The sequence below is a fragment of the Giraffa tippelskirchi genome, chromosome 11, assembly GCF_054371585.1.
Source record: "Giraffa tippelskirchi isolate mGirTip1 chromosome 11, T2T-mGirTip1v1.2.pri, whole genome shotgun sequence".
Taxonomy (NCBI): Eukaryota; Metazoa; Chordata; class Mammalia; order Artiodactyla; family Giraffidae; genus Giraffa; species Giraffa tippelskirchi.
In genome coordinates this window covers 16,024,019-16,039,639 of record NC_137285.1, presented here as the reverse complement: position 1 = coordinate 16,039,639, position 15,621 = coordinate 16,024,019, and the positions used below count along the sequence as shown (strand labels likewise).

The 15,621-nt window shown below is 41.0% G+C and overlaps 1 protein-coding gene across 11 annotated transcripts in view; it reads right to left on the bottom strand.

Annotated features, from left to right (window-relative positions):
* Nucleotides 1–15,621, bottom strand: part of SRRM4 (serine/arginine repetitive matrix 4) — a 310,788-nt gene that overhangs the window by 207,313 nt on the left and 87,854 nt on the right. The window lies entirely within an intron of this gene.

The window sequence follows — 15,621 nt, the reverse complement described above, 5'->3', positions numbered from 1 at the left end:
GCACCAGGCTGAGCTCCCATGTTATACAGCAATTTCCCACTATCTATTTTACATATGGTAATGTATATATTTCAATGCTGCTTTCTTTCTTTTTCTAAAGCACCTATTCTGGGTGGAAATGGCTAGGCCCTCTTATACCTCTCATGTTTAGCCATTGGATGGGGCCAGCCTCAAAGGGTGTGACCTTGGCAGGCTGTCCACTGACCACACTCTCTATAGCTGGGCAGTGAGCCCTTTCTTGAAGGGGTACCTGAGCTATGTATTTCTGTGTCTGCTACAATTCCCAATAGAAAGAACTATTCTTTTATCTTTTTTTCTTGACTGTATAAATAATCCATGTGCATTGTAAAAATTTGAACTATATAGAAACAGTAAATGGCAAAATGTAAAAGTCAACTAAAACTGCTAATATGTTGAAAACATTCTGTTGTATATTTTATGTATATACAGGTATTTTATATGTAAATTTGCATCATATAATACAATAAGTTTTTATCATTGACTTAAAAAATACATATATTATTCTTAACACTTTCCACTCCTCCCTGCCTTTCCCAAAATAAACAGTAACAACAATCTAGTATGACCATCTTATGTTTTATGGGCACATAAGAATTTAAAAAGCATTTTTACATAATAGTATTTTTATACCCTCACAAGTACCTCATCAGCGGGCACATGTAAGTTCTGCTTCCCCATTTGCAGAAAAGAAAACTAAAGCCTAGAAAGACTTGGTGATATCTAAGAAAGTCATTGAACTTGTAGGTGACAGGGAATCCTTCCCTGTTAATGTCCTTCCCTAATACTGACCAGGTCTTCCTTCTGATTGACTACATGCACCTGACTGACCCCTCTCTGTGACCGGTAACGTATCAGGGATTGAACTTCCCATCCCAGGAAATAACCAAGCTAGGTTCTGATGGCCACTTGTCAGAGTCTCAGGGAGATTCGTACACCGCAAGAAGGTCCTGCTTCCAGGCCCTGGAAGGAAGTGCAGTGTTGTTACTGAGTCAGCATCTATCGATAGACCAGAAATCAACTCTGGCAGTTCCTGTGTTCACACACCACCATCTCACCCTCCAACGAGCAGTGTTCAGATAGTTTTGATTTTTTTTTCAGCGTTTCATTTTTTTTTTTGGGGTTTGTTTTTTTTTCAAAATTTCTATTTAGCTCTGCACCTCTATAGAACTGCAAACACTGGCCCATTAAAAGAGCACTGAGACAAATGACAATATAATAATAATAATAATAATAATAATAATCCATATTTATAATCCACATGGGCTGCTTCAGCCAGGACATGGTGTAAAGTGTACTTAGTTAAAATGTGAGGAAGGTGGAACTTCTCTGGTGGTCCACTGGTTAAGAATACACCTTGCAATTCAGGGGACACTGGTTCAAACCCTGGTCAGGGAACTAAGATCCCACATGTCGCACCACAACTACTGAGACCTCATACCCTGGAGCCCATGTGCCACTGCCAGAGAGCACGCATGATGCAACTAAGACCCAATGTAGCCAAATAAATAAATATTTAGAAAAATTTTAAATGTGAGGAGGTAATTTGACTGGATTCCTTACTGGAAACATAGATGTGCCATGTAAGTATTCATTATGAAAGATAACAAATACATCCAGTTAGGTGATTTATTTTCAAGTTTTTAAGGATGAACATTTAATAGCAAAGAGCATGAGTTTCAATGTCAGCCAGACCTGGATTCAAATATTGTTTCCTTCACCTCCTGGCTTTATGACCTTGGGCAAGTCACTCAACTTCTCTGAGCTTCTTCACTGTGCCTGGCACATAGTAAGCACGTGACAAATATTATGTGTTAGAAGTAATAAGTTATTACCCCATTGCTAGTATTATAAACTCAAGTGTGGTAAAGGTTTCTGGGGCTAGAGGCTCCGCCTAACTCAGTTTATTAGCTCTCTACCCACTAAGCTGACCTAAGTCATGGACCCAATTTCTATACACACCAGTTAACCTCACTTTGCACTATCAAACATATGTTCTCTTAGCCTAAGACAGCATATATTTCAGCCTCATATTCCACAAAGTGTATAAAGAGTAGACCTAACAATATTAATTACTGGAAAAAAGGAACTAGTGACCAAACTAGTTTGGGATATACTTGGTTAAATGAAGTGAAACACTTGGTTAGAGATACTCAGTTAAACAAAGTGAAATAGATTTTTTTTCCTGCAGGACTTGTTAGAAACTTTTATATCCCAATAGAATTTGGGCCTCTCTAAGAAGCAGATATAATATTGTATTAATCTTGACATTTTCAGTTGCAAATGGCAGAAGGCCAGTTGAATTTAGGTTACACAAAAAGAGAATTTATTGATTCATATAATTCCAGCTCCTAGGATTGTATATACCTTAGGTTAAAAGGAACCAGGGGTTCAAATCATACCATCTAATCTCTCTCTCCCTGCTTCCTCCCTCTTCTCTCCCTTCTTCCTCCTCCTTTATTCTCTCCTCATCTAGTTGAACACCTCTTCCCTGTTTGGCTTCATTATTAGGTTTTTGTGTTTGATAGCAATATTGCTCCATGGAAGTCTCAAGCTTACAATCCATGAGACAGACAAAGAAAATATTTCCCCCCAATTTATTTATCTTGCATCATGGACCCATGTCTGATTCAATCTCTGTGGCCAGGAGTATGAAGTAGTCTGATTGGGTAGGTGAACATAAACTAAGCATGAAAGAGGGAGAAAGGTGTTAACCCAAAAGAAGAGTTGCAATGGTGACCAAAAAACCATGTATCCCCTCTGAACTCTGAATCTTTAGCACTTCATCTTACTGGACTAGTTGTTGCAGTCACCTCCTCCCAGGTCTCCCTTGATTCCATCCTAGCCACCTTCTGGTCAGGAAGCAGAGGGAAAAAGAGCAGTCATCATCAGGACAGCAGCCAAAATGTACCTTAAAAAACTGTCATTCAGGTTTGTTTGTTCCTCTGCTCAAAACCTTAAACTGGACTTCCCATCCACTTGGAAGAGTGCAGTTCCTACAACAGCCTATGAGCCCTCCGTGATTTTGCCCCTGTTCCTTTCTAATGTCATCTTCCGCCATCCTCCTCCCATGTCCTGCACTCCAGCCCCCATGGCCCCCCAGTCCCTCCTGTCCACCAGATGTGCTCCCGCCCCACAAAAGACAAGTGTTATTCCTTCTGCATGACTGTTTCCCGCAAGTCTCACCTCATTCAGGACTTCTCTCAAATGCCACGGTCTCAATCAGAACTTTCCTGATATCCTATTTTTAAAATGACAATTCCTTTTTCAACACTCCCCGTCCTTCTTTCTTATTTTCTTAATTTTGTACCATTATACCATGTATTATACTTGCTTATTTATGTTATTTACTGTGTGTCTCCTGAGTTGTCCCCCAACCCCAAAAGATAAACTCCTTCATGACAAAGAATTCTGAGTGTTCTGCTCATTGATAAAGTTCCAATGCCTAAGACAGAGTGTGGTTAATAGTAAATGCCCAGAGGCGGGGATAAGATGGCGGAGGAATAGGACGGGGAGACCACTCTCTCCTCCACAAATGTATCGAAAGAACATCTAAACGCTGACCAAACTTCACAAAACTACTTCTGAAGGCTGGCTGAGGACTTCAGGCTTCCACAAAAACTGCGCATTATCTTCAAAAGAGGTAGGAGAAATTATAAAAGATAAAAAGAGAGACAAAAGAGTTAGGGACGGAGACCCGTCCCGGGGAGGGAGTCGTAAAAGAGGAGGAATTTCCAAGCACCAGGAAACCCTCTCACCGGCGGGTGTGGGGGAGGATTTTTTATCTCGGAGGGCAACGTAACTGGGAGGAAAAAATAAATAAAATCCACAGATTACGTGCCTAAAGCAACTCCCAGCAAAGAACCCCAGACGCTCGCATCATCCGCCACCAGCAAGTGGGGGCTGAACGGAGAGGAGCGGGCGGCATTGCCTAGGGTAAGGACCGGGCCCGAGTGCCCCGAGGGCAATCTGAGGGAGCTAACATGAGATAGTAACCTAAACTGTGGGACAGCGAGAGAGAAAGAACTATCCCGCGAAAAGCCCAACTCTAAGGCACTGCCGGCCCGCTCACAGAACAAAGGACTGAGCGATACCAGAGGAGAGCTAGCCGGCTGCGGACCGCCCCATCCCCCGCCGGACACAGCAGGCAGGCGGGGCCCGCCAGAGCCGGAAAGGGGCAAACTCGGCTGCAGAGAGGGCACCCCCTACCAAACTGCAAACAGGCTCCCAGTTTCTAAGCAAAGACTGCCTGAGATCCCGGAGGGTCGACAGCCGCCGGGAGGGTCGCAGCCAGAGACCAGCTCCCCAGAACCGACACAAAGCACTCCGGAGCCGGGCGCGCCCGTAAACCGAGGCGGGGACCAGGGAGGTGATAAGCCGCACCGCCCCAACAGGGGAGAGCGCCCTCGCCAAACTCCTGGCCGCCTGGGCAGCTCCGACCGGGAACGGCACAAGCCGCGGGCGAAACCGAGTCTGCGCCTTTGTGGAGTAACCGGGAGCCTGAACCTGAGCGGCTTAGACCTGGGAAGTGCACGCAGCTCAGGGCCCGCTCCCCGGCCGAGTAACCTGAAGCCTGAGCAGGGTAGACGGGGAAAGCACACACGCCGTGAGCGGGGGCGAACCCAGTGCGGCCGAGACACTGCGAGCTTACCACACGCACGCCAGAATTGCAGTGTTCCTTCCTCCCCACAGCACGATTGAACAAGCGAACCTAAAGAGATCACCTCCACCGCTTTGTTGCAGGGCGGAAATTAGATACTGAAGAGATCTCCAAACAGAAGCCAAATAAACAGAGGGAAGCGCTTTGGAAGGGACAGGCCAACAGATTAAGATCCCTGTAGTTAATACCGACTGCATTGAAAAGGACCTATAGATCTTGAAAAGTATAAGCAGGAATAAGGATCTATCTAAAACTGAGCAGATCCCACACTGCTCACAACAGCTCCAGAGAAAGTCCGGGATATATATATTTTTTACTATTTTTTTTTTTTAATTTTTTTTTTTAATTAAAAAAATTAAAAAAATTTTTTTTTTCTCTTCTTTCCTTTTTCTTCAAGTCCTCTATTACACCTTTAACTTTCATTTTCATAACCCACTATTAACTTGCAAAAAAAAAAAAACCCTATTTTTGAAGCAAACTACATACATATATCTTATACCTTTTGTGTTTTCTTTTTTTAATGTTTTTTTCCTGTTCTACATTTTTTTACTGTTTCTTTTTTTACTGTTTTACTGTTTTTTTTCTTTTTACACTGTTTCCTTTTTTCTTTTTTTTTTTTTTAGATTGTAAGTTTTATAAGAGTCTAACCTCTACTCTAGATTTTTAATCTTTGTTTTACATATTTGATATCAACTTTGTACATTTAAGAACCCAATCTTTAGGACCCACTTTTACTCAGGAGTGTGATCACTGGCCTGATCACTCTCTCCACCTATTGATGCTCTTTCTTCTCCCTCAGGGAACCTCTATCTCCCACCCTCCTCCTTCTCTTCTCAACCCAATTCTGTGAATCTCTGAGGGTGTTCTGGGTACCGGAGAACACTTCAGGAACAGGATACTGCCCAGATCTCTCTCTCCCCTCTTAATTCCTCCCTTTCTACTCATGCTCACCTCTGTCACCTTCCTCCCCCCTCTCTATGTATCTCTGTGAATCACTCTGAGGGTTCCAAACTGTGGAAAGCACAGAGGGAAGTGCTTACTGGCTAGATTGCTCTCTCCACATTTGAATTCCCCTCTTCCCCTCCTGGTCACCTCAACCCACCCCCCCCACCTCATCTCTCCATGTAACTCAGTGAACCTTTCTGGGTATCCCTCACTGTGGAGAATCTTTTCACCATTAACCTAAAAGTTTTATTATTGAGGCTGTATGGAAGGAGAAGTCTTGAGGCTACTGCAAGAATAAGACTGAAAGCCAGGGGAAACATTAATTAATAAGAGACCATCCAATAGCCTCCATAAATTCACTGAAACCAAGCTCCACCCAAGAGACAATAAGTTCCAGAGCAAGACATACCACGCAAATTCTCCAGCAACGCAGGAACATAGACCTGAGCATCAATATACAGGCTGCCCAGAGGCACACCAAATCCATAGACATCTCAAAAATTAATACTGGTCACTCCATTACACTCTAGAGAGCAGAAATCCAGCTCCACCCACCAGAACACCGACACAAGCTCCCCCAACCAGGAAGCCTTGACAAGCCACCTGTCCAACCCCAACCGCAGTGAGGAACCTCCACAACAAAGAGGAACTTCATACTACCAGAATACAGAAGGGCCACGCCTAACACAGCAATCTAAACAAGATGAAAAGACAGAAATACTCAGCAAGTAAAGGACAATGAGAAATGCCCACAAAGCCAAACAAAAGAGGAGGAGATAGGGAATCTATCTGAAAAAGAATTTAGAATAAGGATAATAAAAATGATCCAAAATCTTGAAAGCAAAATGGAGTTACAGATAAATAGCCTGGAGACAAAGATTGAGAAGATGCAAGAAATGTTTATCAAGGACTTAGAAGAAATAAAAAGGAATCAATATAGAATGAATAATGAAATAAAGGAGATAAAAGACACTCTGGAGGGAACCAACAGTAGAATAACGGAGGCAGAAGATAGGATAAGTGAGGTAGAAGATAGAATGATGGAAATAAACGAAGCAGAGAGGAAAAAAGAAAAAAGAATCAAAAGAAATGAGGAAAACCTCCGGGACCTCTGGGACAATATGAAACGCCCCAACATTCGAATCATAGGAGTCCCAGAAGAAGAAGATAAAAGGAAAGGCCATGAAAAAATACTCGAGGAGATAATAGTTGAGAATTTCCCTAAATTGAGGAAAGAAATAGTCACAGAAGTCCAAGAAACCCAGAGAGTTCCAAACAGAATAAACCCAAGGCGAAACACCCCAAGACACATATTAATCAAATTAACAAAGATCAAACACAAAGAACAAATATTAAAAGCAGCAAGGGAAAAACAACAAATAACACACAAGGGGATCCCCATAAGGATAACAGCTGATCTTTCAATAGAAACCCTTCAGGCTAGAAGGGAATGGCAGGACATACTTAAAGTAATGAAAGAGAATAATCTACAACCCAGATTACTGTACCCAGCAAGGATTTCATTCAGATATGAAGGAGAATTCAAAAGCTTTACAGACAAGCAAGAGCTGAGGGAATTCAGCACCACCAAACCAGCTCTCCAGCAAATGCTAAAGGATCTTCTCTAAACAGGAAACACAGAAAGGATGTTTCAACACGAACTCAAAACAACAAAGTAAATGGCAACGGGATCATACTTATCAATAATTGCCTTAAATGTAAATGGGTTGAATGCCCCAACCAAAAGACAAAGGGTTGCTGAATGGATACAAAAACAAGACCCCTATATATGCTGTCTACAAGAGACCCACCTCAAAACTAGAGACACACACAGGCTGAAAGTGAAAGGATGGAAAAACATATTCCATGCAAACGGAGACCAAAAGAAAGCAGGAGTCGCAATACTCATTTCAGATAAAATAGACTTTAAAATAAAGGATGTGAAAAGGGACAAAGAAGGACACTACATAAAGATCAAAGGATCAATTCAAGAAGAAGACGTAACAATCATAAATATATATGCACCCAACATAGGAGCACCACAATATATAAGGCAAATACTAACAAGTATGAAAGGGGAAATTAACAATAACACAATAATAGTGGGAGACTTTAATACTCCACTCACGCATATGGATAGATCAACTAAACAGAAAATTAACAAGGAAACACAAACTTTAAATGATACAATAGACAAATTAGATTTAATTGATATTTACAGGACTTTCCACCCCAAAACAATCAATTTTACCTTTTTCTCAAGTGCACATGGAACTTTCTCCAGGATAGATCACATCCTGGGCCATAAATCTAGCCTTGGTAAATTCAAAAAAATTGAAATCATCCCAGCCATCTTCTCTGACCACAATGCAGTAAGATTAGACCTCAATTACAGGAAAAAAACTATTAAAAGTTCCAACATATGGAGGCTAAACAACACGCTTCTGAATAACCAACAAATCACAGAAGAAATCAAAAAAGAAATAAAATTATGCATGGAAACGAATGAAAATGAAAACACAACAACCCAAAACCTATGGGACACTGTAAAAGCAATACTAAGGGGAAGGTTCATAGCAATACAGGCGTACCTCAAGAAACAAGAAAAAAATCAAATAAATCAACTAACTCTACACCTAAAGCAACTAGAGAAGGAAGAAATGAAAAACCCCAGGGTCAGTAGAAGGAAAGGAAATCTTAAAAATTAGGGCAGAAATAAATGCAAAAGAAACAAAAGAGACCATAGCAAAAATCAACAAAACTAAAAGCTGGTTTTTCGAGAAGATAAACAAAATTGATAAGCCATTAGCCAGACTCATCAAGAAACAAAGGGAGAAGAATCAGATCAACAAAATTAGAAATGAAAATGGAGAGATCACAACAGACTCCACAGAAATACAAAGGATCATAAGAGACTACTACCAACAGCTATATGCCAATAAAATGGACAACTTGGAAGAAATGGACAAATTCTTAGAAAAGTATAACTTTCCAAAACTGAACCAGGAAGAAATAGAAGATCTTAACAGACCCATCACAAGCACGGAAATCGAAACTGTAATCAGAAATCTTCCAGCAAACAAAAGCCCAGGACCAGACGGCTTCACAGCGGAATTCTACCAAAAATTTAGAGAAGAGCTAACACCTATCCTACTCAAACTCTTCCAGAAAATTGCAGAAGATGGTAAACTTCCAAACTCATTCTATGAGGCCACCATCACCCTAATTCCAAAACCAGACAAAGATGTCACAAAAAAGGAAAACTACAGGCCAATATCACTGATGAACATAGATGCAAAAATCCTTAATAAAATTCTAGCAAACAGAATCCAACATCATATTAAAAAGATCATACATCATGACCAAGTGGGCTTTATCCCAGGAATGCAAGGTTTTTTTAACATCCGCAAATCAATCAATGTAATACACCACATTAACAAATTGAAAGAAAAAAACCATATGGTTATCTCAATAGATGCAGAAAAAGCCTTTGACAAAATTCAGCATCCATTTATGATTAAAACCCTCCAGAAAGCAGGAATAGAAGGAACATATCTCAACATAATAAAAGCTATATATGACAAACCCACAGCAAACATTATCCTCAATGGTGAAAAATTGAAAGCATTTCCCCTAAAGTCAGGAACAAGGCAAGGATGCCCACTTTCACCACTACTATTGAACATAGTTTTGGAAGTTTTGGCCACAGCAATCAGAGCTGAAAAAGAAATAAAAGGAATACAGATAGGAAAAGAAGAAGTAAAACTCTCACTGTTTGCAGACGACATGATTCTCTACATAGAAAACCCTAAAGACTCTACTAGAAAATTACTAGAGTTGATCAATGAATATAGTAAAGTTGCAGGATATAAAATTAACACACAGAAATCCCTTGCATTCCTATACTCCAATAATGAGAAAACAGAAAGAGAAATTAAGGAAACAATACCATTCACCATTGCATCAAAAAGAATAAAATACTTAGGAATATATCTACCTAAAGAAACAAAAGACTTATATATAGAAAACTATAAAACACTGATGAAAGAAATCAAAGAGGACACAAACAGATGGAGAAATATACCGTGTTCATGGATTGGAAGAATTAATATAGTGAAAATGAGTATACTACCCAAAGCAATCTATAGATTCAATGCAATCCCTATCAAGCTACCAATGGTATTTTTCACAGAACTAGAACAAATCATCTCACAATTTGTATGGAAATATAAGAAACCTCGAATAGCCAAAGCAATCTTGAGGAAGAAGAATGGAACTGGAGGAATCAACCTGCCTGACTTCAGGCTCTACTACAAAGCCACAGTCATCAAGACAGTATGGTACTGGCACAAAGATAGAAATATAGATCAATGGAACAAAATAGAAAGCCCAGAGATAAACCCACGCACCTATGGACACCTTATCTTCGACAAAGGAGGCAAGAATATTCAATGGAGAAAAGACAATCTCTTTAACAAGTGGTGCTGGGAAAACTGGTCAACCACTTGTAAAAGAATGAAACTAGAACATTTCCTAACACCGTACACAAAAATAAACTCAAAATGGATTAAAGATCTAAATGTAAGACCAGAAACAAAAAACTCCTAGAGGAAAACATAGGCAAAACACTCTCCGACATAAATCACAGCAGGATCCTCCATGACCCACCTCCTAGAATATTGGAAATAAAAGCAAAAATAAACAAATGGGACCTAATTAAAATTAAAAGCTTTTGCACAACAAAGGAAACTATAAACAAGGTGAAAAGACAGCCTTCAGAATGGGAGAAAATAATAGCAAATGAAGCAACAGACAAACAATTAATATCAAAAATATACAAGCAACTTCTGCAGCTGAATTCCCGAAAAATAAACGACCCAATCAAAAAATGGGCCAAAGAACTAAACAGACATTTCTCCAAAGAAGACATACAGATGGCTAACAAACACATGAAAAGATGCTCAACATCACTCATTATTAGAGAAATGCAAATCAAAACCACAATGAGGTATCATTTCACACCAGTCAGAATGGCTGCTATCCAAAAGTCTACAAGCAATAAATGCTGGAGAGGGTGTGGAGAAAAGGGAACCCTCTTACACTGTTGGTGGGAATGCAAACTAGTACAGCCACTATGGAGAACAGTGTGGAGATTCCTTAAAAAACTGGGAATAGAACTGCCATATGACCCAGCAATCCCACTGCTGGGCATATACACCGAGGAAACCGGAATTGAAAGAGACGCGTGTACCCCAATGTTCATCGCAGCACTGTTTACAATAGCCAGGACATGGAAGCAACCTAGATGTCCATCAGCAGACGAATGGATAAGGAAGCTGTGGTACATATACACAATGGAATATTACTCAGCCATTAAAAAAAATACATTTGAATCGGTTCTACTGAGATGGATGAAACTGGAGCCCATTATACAGAGTGAAGTAAGCCAGAAAGAAAAACAACAATACAGTATACTAATGCATATATATGGAATTTGAAAGATGGTAACGATAACCCTATATGCGAGACAGAATAAGAGACACAGATGCATGGAACAATTTTATGGACTCTGAGGGAGAAGGTGAGGGTGGGACGTTCTGGGAGAATAGCATTGAAACATGTATATTATCATATGTGAAACAGAACACCATTCCATGTTCGATGCATGAGACAAGGGCTCAGGGCCGGGGCAATGGGATGATCCAGAAGGATGGGATGGGGAGGGAGGTGGGTGGGGGGTCCAGGAGGGGGAACACATGTAAACCCATGGCTGATTCATGTCAATGTATGGCAAAAACTATTGCAATGTTGTGAAGTGATTGGCCCCCAACTAAAATAAATAAATTTATAAAAAAAAAAAATAGTAAATGCCCAGTAAATATTTTTCAAATAGTGAATAAAAAAAACTAATGAATAAATTATTTGAATACAAACTGCCTAGCATATAGGAGGCACTTAAAATAACTGATTGAATAAATTAATTAACTAATGAAATCTTCTATAAATCTAAATGAGTTTTTTTTTCTGGTGTTTTCATGGTTCTTTCTCAACCCCCTTCTCAAGTTTCTGGGTCTCCAGCATCCTAAATCAATTGTCCCTGGAGTTTTGTTTTTTGTTTTTTTTTTTTGCCCTTCTCTGATGTGATTCTGTAAATGTCTTCTCCAGGAGCAAGAACAGAGTCAATCAATGAGTAGCTGACAACGAGGGGTCATATCCCAACTGACAAAGTCCAGTTTCATTCAGCAAAGTCTGTCATTCTTAGTGACACAAAGCCAGGCAATGTCACGATTCTTTATCAGGAGTTTCTAAAATATTGGGCTGGGCATTCATCTGCAAGCAAAACAAACCTCTTTGGATTCTAGAATTCCATAAAAGGGGCTTGATAAACTGATAGTGAAATCAGCAGCCTAGCCCTCAAAGCACATGGGGAATATATTTGAAGACAAATAGATTTTCAAATGGGCTTCTCTGGTGGCTCAGTGGTAAAGAATCTGCCTGCAATGTGGGAGACCTGGGTTCGATCCCTGGGTTGGGAAGATCCTCTGGAGGAGGGCATGACAACCCACTCTAGTATTCTTGCCTAGAGAAATCCCATGGACAGAGGAGCCTGGCAAGTTGCAGTCCATAGGGTCGGAAACGACTCAAACGACTAAATAGCAGCAGCAGCAGATTTCCAAACCGAGATGTGTATAAAATATGTCTCCATTCAACCTCTATGAGACCCATAGAGAACTTGGCATTAAACAGTAATAATTAGCATGTACACAGAATTTAATAGTCTGTTATAAACTTTCATGTGTATGATTCTATTTGGGCTCCATGCCTCTCCTATGAAGAAGGGAATAATATGATTTCTTTGTGGTGGGCTCCAAATTATTTGCAGCCCTGCCTGTGAGAGGGTCAAATGATCCTGCTTACTGTCATGATTTCCACTGCCTCTCTGTGAGAGGGGTATAACATCCCTGCCCCCATGGTAAACGGAATGTGAGCAGAAGTGAATATCAGGGACATCTAGCCAAAAGCTTTAGAGACACTGCACAACTCTATCTCATTCCTTATCCCTGGGCACTAAACCAAGCTAGTAAGTGGATGCTTCTTCATCTTGGACCTCAGAATGAAGAATATATATGGAGAAAAGCCACAAAACTATAGCTGAGGGATGACCACAGCAAAAGTATAATATGAGTGATAAATTAACCTTTGTTGCTGTAAGTAACCACGATTTGGGTGGCTACTTGTTACTACAGCATAACTAACTAGCCAGCATAAGCTGACTAGCACACCCATTTTACAGATGAAGAGCCTAAGGATTAAAGAGATTAGTGACTTTCCCAAAGGCACTCATCTAATAAGTAACAGATCCAGGACTCAAACTCAGGGTGTCTCACCACCCCCAAACCATGTTCATTCTACCATGTCATTCTGATTAAGGACAATATCTCCTTCTGCACATCTCCTGCAGTAATCTGGGAAACTGGGTGGTATTGGATTCCAAGCTGGTATTTTTTTCACTAACAAGAGCCCTTTCCTCTCTGAGCCCCTGCCAAATCAGAAAAGGGCTCTGAATTTCACAGTTATTTAGGAAAACAGAGTTGGCTCAGTCTAGCTGTTTTCACAGACTAGTCTCTGGAAATCATCCCAGCCCAGTGTAAAATACGAAATTTAATCACAGTGGGAATTTAGCCAGACCACACCAAGCCCCATTGACTGTTCCTCTTGTTTCCTTTTAGAACTCAATTGTTTTTCAGAAGCCCTTGGATGGGTATGGAAGAGCTCTGGGGGGACAAGATCAGAACGTTAGCTTTATTTAATCTGATCATGCTCTGGGACCTTCCCTGATGTTCTTAGAGGGACATCTGGGAACCCAGGCAGTCTTACTACAAGGTTAATTTTCCCAAACATGTACAGCCTACATATGTAAGATCTGTTCCCTAGGGGAATGGTTTAGAGCATAAACACTGAATTCCCAAGAACTAAAATCTGGGCCGTAGGTATCAAGCATACAAGGAAATGGTGCACATCACCCAGGCAACCTGACTGTCCAGCAATATTTCCAAGAATTCTACAAAACAAATGTCCTCGGTCACTCCTGATACAGAGTAAGAGCCAGCTGTGCCTGGAAGCTGCTCATGAGGATGCAGGAGAGAACAGCTGAAGTCAGTTTGGATGTCCCACTACATTTCTATCAGAGCCCCAGGGTCATGTACAAGAAAGCATAAGAGGAAATTAGCGAAGTCTGGGCATGGATTTTAGTCCATAAGTTATGCAGGGAAATGCAAAAGAAGCCTCATCTATTTAACAAATATTATCCAGCATCTACTATGTATGTGTGAGACATTTTCCTAAGTGCTATGTCAATATTCTGATTTAATGCTGGCAGTAATTCTCTGAGATATGAACTCATATTATCCCTATTTTCCAGATGAAGAAACTGAGGCACAGAGAATACGTATATTCCAAGGTCTAAAAGCTAGAAGTGGAGAAGGCAGGATTTGGACCCTAGAAGTTATCCCTGGAGTCCACACTCTTACCTCTATGCAGTGATGCTTCTAAGGTGTCATAGGAGAATCAGACCTTGGCAAAAACTGAAACTGACTGAATGTCTCCAGCAACGGCATGGTTTCTCTTTCAGTTTGACTCCACTCAGAATGAGAGGGCTCCACCTCCCAAGGTGGAGGTTGAATGCAAGACACATTTCTCATAGCTCATGTCCCTGGAAACTTCTAGGCTGTGAACTGGCAACAGGTGGAGACAGAGCCACTCTTTGTACCACTGTTTCCATAGCACCTAATGCAGTGTCAGAATCAGAGACTTCCTAGTAAGTATTTATTAGAGGGAAGGGAGGATGAGAGGGAGAGAGGGATGAAGAGAGCTAGGGGAAAAGGAAGGAGGGCTGAAGGAGGTAGGAAGGGAGGGAGGAAGAGAGTGAGCAAGGAAGAGAGGAAGAAGGGAGGAGCTATCTATTTGTCAGCTGATTATCACTTCATCCCCAGTTAGGGGTTAGCCAATGAGAGCTTAATCTGTTGCTCCTTCTAATGATATAAAAGATTCTCTCAAATTCAGAAACTGCTGTGACTTTGTCTCTTCTCACTTGCCCTTCTGCAATATTTGTCCCTGGATTTTCCAGATTTACTGCTGAATATCAACACACAGACACCCCCACACACCCCACACCCACACACCCCCCACACACACCCCTACAGAACACTGTTTGCCAAACAGTTAAGCCATGAGAAGTCCTATTCTGCTTTTTTTTTTTTCTGCACAGAACCAGAAAAAGGACCCAAATGCAGGCATCACTCTGTCTTCTATTTTGGGCATCAGGGATGCCCACAGCCCCAGCCTCTTCTCTGCCCACGAGAACCTCAGCTACTAACAGCACTTAGCTGCAGGTGAAATGTCATGGAATCTGAAGATGCAGCAGCCCAGGGGGACCTGTTAGATCATCTTGCCTAGGAATTCTTCATCTTAATTTTAATTCTTCATCTTAATCCTGTCCAGTAATGGACAGGAATCCATTACTGTCCCTCTAATGCCTGACTCTTCTCATTATACTACTCTGTCTTCCCACTCTCATGTCTATTCCCATTATTTCTTCAGAGCAACATCTTCAAACAAGGTGGTGTATAGTTTAATTAAGAGCACTCGAATTGGAGATAGAGAGACATCAGTCTGATTCCTGGCTTAGTCAAGTTGTGAGCCACAGGCTCACATCCTTCCCTCTCTGAGCCTCAGTTCTCCTGGAGGTAAAATGGTGATAAGATCAGATGCTATGTCACAGCATTTCTGTAAGGAATCAATGAGAGAATGCATCTAAAACACGCAGCACAGAGACCAGCAAACAGCGAGACTCAATAACTACTTATGATTATCCTCATTCTTCATGCTTTGTCCACACTCCAAACAATAGCAGCATGTTTGTGATTCCACATGATTTCACTCATTTCCAGAGTTAGGAATAGCCTTCCCTTGTTAACCTTCATTTGAAAAGCAATTTA